The sequence below is a fragment of the Lampetra fluviatilis genome, chromosome 59 (genome assembly GCF_964198595.1).
Source record: "Lampetra fluviatilis chromosome 59, kcLamFluv1.1, whole genome shotgun sequence".
Lineage (NCBI taxonomy): Eukaryota > Metazoa > Chordata > Hyperoartia > Petromyzontiformes > Petromyzontidae > Lampetra > Lampetra fluviatilis.
The window spans coordinates 5,047,702-5,053,390 of NC_136333.1; the positions used below are offsets into that span (position 1 = coordinate 5,047,702).

A 5,689-nucleotide genomic window follows, 5' to 3' on the forward strand; every position below is an offset into this window, starting at 1 on the left:
TGGGCAAAGTGTCGTTTTAATGGGTGACGAAAGGGGAATCCCTGACCCCAACTCAACCTCTGAACCCGGCAGCGCTGAGCAGTGAAGTTCAATCTCGGGTCACGGGCTCTCAATGCGAGCCCTCTAATGGCAAATAAGCTTATTATCTCATCACCATTATCCTCGTCCGTGTAACAACAACAACTATTAGGACACAAACCACAGTGCAATCATTGCTGCTGCAGCTGCAGAGGTTAAACGACTCGTGCTGTCAACAACAACAACCATCATCATATTCCAATCACCACGAATATCCATTGCAGCGTTGTATCGATTACTGTATATCGTTGCGTTGCGTTCACGTATACAATTATAATAAAAACAAACGTTGTTGAGGTACATTTTTAACGACGTGACCGGGTAGACGTTTCGGCCAACCGACCTACGGCAGGGAGGATATCCCACGACAATCGTCGATAAGGAGACAATTAAAACAAGGTCTAGAAGGGGGGGGGGCTGGGTGTTAGATCGCATAAATGTGTGTCGTTAAACCCTCCACCACTCGACGCGGCCAATAACATTATCAAAGGTTCGTCACGTTAACGAAAGCGTGCCAATTGCTTAGCAGCAGCAGCACAACAACAACAGCAACAACAACAACACACCGGGCTGGTGCGTTGGGAGAGTTTAAAACAAAAAACAATTCCGATGTACGACGTTTCGCCGATTAAAACACGAGCCCTAATTCGTGACACACACGTGCACTACTCGGGTAACGACGGCCGCTCAATGCGATAGAGATAACACGAACGCCAAGAGGTTTTAGATGTAATGATGAGAGAGAGAGGAGGGGGGTTGTGGTAAAGGGAGATGAAACTCACGGACTCGATTCCGTCTCATGACGAACGAAGGCGAAGGAGGAGGAGGAGGAGACGGCGACGCACAATCACAAATCTCTAGCCGGGTGTAAGGAGCCATTCATTTAAAGACACGTTTTAATAAAAAAAAACTCAAATGTATTATCATTTGTTTTCTATAGCGAGGAAGACAAACGGGCCACCGTCACTACCACCACCTTCTACATCCATCGACCCAACACCAACAACAACAAACCGCGCATTAGTCGGCTGCTTAGCGATGTCAATGGCAAAACAGTCGCATGTTTTAACGCAGAATTAATGAAGACGCGGGGAGGTGAGGGGCGGGCTGCAGCGGGGGGAGGCGGGGCCAATGGGGGGGGGGAGAGACGAGACCACGCCCCCTTTCACTGGCCGCCCTTCCCCCTCTATAGGCCCCGCCCCTCGCGTTACATCCCATAGCGCGGATTGACACGGACTGCCGTGTCGCCGTATCCCATTGGGCAATGGGCAGCCACGTGACACCGGCAGGCCCAATGAGAGCCGCCGTAACATCGAGGGCGGCCGAACAGATGTAGGGATTTCGCGGCGCGCGGATTTTTTAAATTATTATTATTAAATACCGCGAGCGAGCCGCAATGTGCTGGCTGCTGCTGTTTGGCCCCCGCCGTGTTTTTTTATTTCTTTTTTTTAATATTTTTTTTCCCTCACAAACACACACACATCGCACCCCTCACACCCCCCCCCGCCCCCCACTCATCATCGCACAAAAAACACACGGGAGCTTAAATTAAACACGACGTACGAGTGAAAGCATCGGCAACGTGCAGAAAACACCAGCGGTCATATGCCCTTGAAAAAATTCTATACTTGCTAAATGTAAAAAGTGAGAAACGTGGTGCGATGCGCGGGCAATGCGAGCGAGCGAGGAGGAGGAGGGAGGGAGGGGGGTTCCTACCGGAGCCATTTTAAAACGACGAGGCGAAATGGCGGCACCTCCCCGCCGCGTCACCTTCCACATTCCCCAGCGCGGATAGGCCCCGCGCACCCACCTCGCCATTGGCCCGAGGGCGCATCACGTGGGGTGTGGCGAGCCGGGCCAATGGCGTTGGAGCGGAGTGTGTCCCCGGCTGGCGCGAGCGCGGTGGGAAATTCAAAGGCGGGGAGGAGTCAGAGCTACCCAGGCCACACCCCCCTCCCCTCATTAGCATATGAGATATTCCCGGCTGTTTGCCCATTGACTCCGCCCATTGGCTCATCGCCCCGCCTATATGGGGGTGGAGCCTCGCTCAGACTCCGCCTTACGATCCCGCCCACTTGTTATTGGCCCCGCCCACTTACTGCTTAGCCCCGCCCACTTGCTACTTGGCCACACCCACTCGCTGCGTGACCCCGCCCACTTGCTACTTAGCCCCGCCTACTTGCTACTTGGTCACGCCCACTTGCGATTGGCCCCGCCCACTTGCTACTTAGCCACGCCCACTCGTTGCGTGGCCCCACCCACTTGCTACTTACCCCCGCCTACTTGCTACTTGGCCCCGCCCGTTGACTCCACCCACCACTCACACAGAACACTCAATAACGTTTGTCAACAACACTTGGCATTCAAAATATACAAAAGGCGGGTAAGCCAGACACGTCTCCCATCTGTTAGCACGTGTCGGTAATTGTGTAAAGTCGACGTTTCGAGCTAAATGCCTTTAACCCGGCGACCCGATTATCTGAACCGGTACCTGGGCCTCCCCTAGGTCGACTCAGCCTCAAATGAGGATCTGGTGTGAACATCGCCACTGGGGAGACAAAGGCGGCCGGGCGTGGTGCTGGCCACCCACCCACCACCTCGTGTGCCGTGCCGGCCTTCATAGGTGCTCGCTAACCGCACTTGCCCCAACAGTCTGTTAAGGCTACACGGGGGGTCTTTATCTTTGTGTGGGTGAGGTATTAAAAAATTAACCCGTAAAAACAAAGTTTTTCACTATAAATCCTTTATATGCGTGGCGGCTAGAGTCCTCTCGTCCTCTGGCTTGAGATGGCTGCCACCTATGGGTCAGATGATTGCATTGCACCATTAAGCAATTGGTAATTACATATAATATTTTTGTCCTAAAAAGTGTAAAATTTTGGGGAAAAATTTTCACGAACATGAATTGTCACGCACATCGAGTCTGTGTGGAAAATGTCAGCTCGATTGGATCACGGGAAATGGGTTAAAAAACGACCGAAAGATTTGCACGGTCCTAAGCAAGCAAGCGAACTTAATATAAAGGATAAAAAAAAATAGTCTCAGGATGCTGATCCACAACGGCCTCCTCTTGTGAGCGTCACGTCTATTGTAAAGCGGCGAGTTTTTCTTATTGGCTGATCCACCCATAGTATTAATCGGGGCAGCCGCTGGAGTCGAACCGTGACCCTCTGCAGAAAGATTTAATTTTGAAGGGAAGAAAAAAAACCCCCATCGTGCTGGGTGCTTTCTTGAATCCATCTGTGCGGACTGCCATCTGCTGGATCACCGCTGCCAACGCAGGAGTAGGAGAAAATAACACATTCCTGCGGAGGGAGCTGGTAGGAACGTTGGGTTGCTCGGTCAATGGCCAGGGTCAACTGCGGCGTGGTGTATTCCGCAAATATGCCCGACTGTGAGGGCGGGCACAAGCCGGCGTGAGTAGGTTAAACGTTGAGTTTTATAAGGGCATCACGGGGTGACCAGCCTCTCCCAGCCCCACCCCTCCCAGCCCCCACCCAGCCCCACCCTCCCCACCCAGCCCCTCCCCATCATCCCCACCCAGCCCCTCCCCATCATCCCCACCCAGCCCCTCCCCATCATCCCCACCCAGCCCCTCCCCACCCTCCCCTCCCCACTCAGCCCCACCCTCCCCACCCAGCCCCTCCCCACCCTCTCCTCCCCACCCAGCCCCTCCCTCCCCACCCAGCACCTCCCCACCCTCTCCTCCCCACTCAGCCCCACCCTCCCCACCCAGCCCCTCCCCACCCTCCCCTCCCCACCCAGCCTCTCCCTCCCCACCCAGCCCCTCCCTGCACGACGGACACAATAATCCCCTGTGGGCTGGTGTAACCAGGAGGTTCCTACCAGTATCACCACCACCACCAAGTAATCGTGCGATATTAGGAATGATGTGTGCCTGAGTAGTTCAGAACCTAGCTGGGTAACTGAATGCAAAGTGATTTTCCGTGTGACAAGTAACATTGAGTTGTTGCATTGAAACGATGGAAGAAGTTTGGGAGACATTGACAGTTAGAATTGTATTCTTAAAATTCTAGAGAATATAAAAAAATAATGACATGCATATTATCTTGCCACTGTATTGCATAAAATCAGATAACAAATAATCTGACAAGAATCGAAAGCAATTGATTCTGTACGCACGAACGATTAATATACAATGCAACCTTAAGGCTGCATTGGTGAGTGCAGTGCACTGCGTTTCTAATATTTTTCAGTTATTATTTTCAATACAATACGGCAGAGGGGGGACAAAGTCATTGTTATGCAAGTCCAAGTCGAGTCGCAAGTCATCAAATTCATGACTCGAGTCTGACTCGAGTCCAAGTCACATGACTCGAGTCCACATCTCATAGGTGGGACAAAGTCATTGTTATGCAAGTCCAAGTCGAGTCGCAAGTCATCAAATTCATGACTCGAGTCTGACTCGAGTCCAAGTCACATGACTCGAGTCCACATCTCATAGGTGGGACAAAGTCATTGTTATGCAAGTCCAAGTCGAGTCGCAAGTCATCAAATTCATGACTCGAGTCTGACTCGAGTCCAAGTCACATGACTCGAGTCCACACCTCTGCAATACGGTATAAAATGTAAAATGATTGTCAACATTAATTGTCTTTGTTTATAATATGAACTAAACGTCATTAATTGTTTAGAGTATGAGATGGTAAGTTACGAAGGCTGGGGAAACGCATCCTCATCGTACAAATGTTTCAGTTTTTCAGTTCCGCATACGAAGAAGTTTCAATGCACGAAGATGCTCCAGGCAGGAACGCATCTCTGTCGTATATCGAGGAACACGATGTGTGTCGTCGGCCTACAGATTAATCCCCCCCCACTATCCTCAGACCGCCCACCACCACCCCCACTACCCCCCCACAACCCCCCACCGCCCCCCGATTATCCCACCACCGTCCCCCACTATCCCCCCACTACCCCCCACCGCCCCCCCCCACTATCCCACTACCGCCCCCCCCCCACTATCCCCCCACCAGCGCCCCCCACTATCTCCCCACAACCCCCCCCACAACCCCCCACCGCCCCCCCCCCCACTATCCCACTACCGCCCCCCCCCCCCCACTACCCCCCACCGCCCCCCACTATCTCCCCACCGCCCCCCACTATCTCATCACAACCCCCCCACTACCCCCCACCGCCACCCCCCCACTACCCCCCACCGCCCCCCCCCCACCGCCCCCCACTATCCCACTACCGCCCCCCCCCACTACCCCCCCACTACCCCCCACCGCTTACCCCACTACCCCCCACCGCCCCCCACTATCTCATCACAACCCCCCCCCACTACCCCCCACCGCCCCCCCCCCACTATCTCCCCACAAACCCCCCCCACTACCCCCACCGCCCCCCACTATCTCCCCACTACCCCCCACCGCCCCCCCCCCCACTATCCCACAACCGCCCCCCACTATCTCCCCACTAACCCCCACCGCCCTCCCACTATCCCCCCACCGCCCCCCCCCCCCCACTATCCCCCCACCGGCCCCCCCCTCTATCCCCCACCGCCCCCCACTAATCCCCCCACCTCCCTCCGATTGGTAACCACCGCACGTGACTGCCCCTAGCGACCACTGATTGCCCCCCGCCCCCCACA

General features: G+C 54.4%; 1 protein-coding gene across 3 annotated transcripts in view; it reads right to left on the bottom strand.

Moving 5' to 3' along the window:
* The window catches only part of LOC144950820 (histone-lysine N-methyltransferase ASH1L-like), a 95,594-nt gene extending 93,722 nt beyond the window's left edge, over nucleotides 1-1,872 (bottom strand). The window contains exon 1 of one of the 3 annotated variants that reach the window (XM_078880931.1): nucleotides 1,795-1,872. The gene's annotated coding sequence lies outside the window, so the exon portion shown is untranslated. Of the gene's footprint in view, nucleotides 1-860; nucleotides 1,131-1,794 lie in introns of those variants that run through there. The other 2 variants (XM_078880932.1, XM_078880930.1) reach the window with 2 other exon arrangements.
* Nucleotides 1,873-5,689: the final 3,817 nt, after the last annotated feature.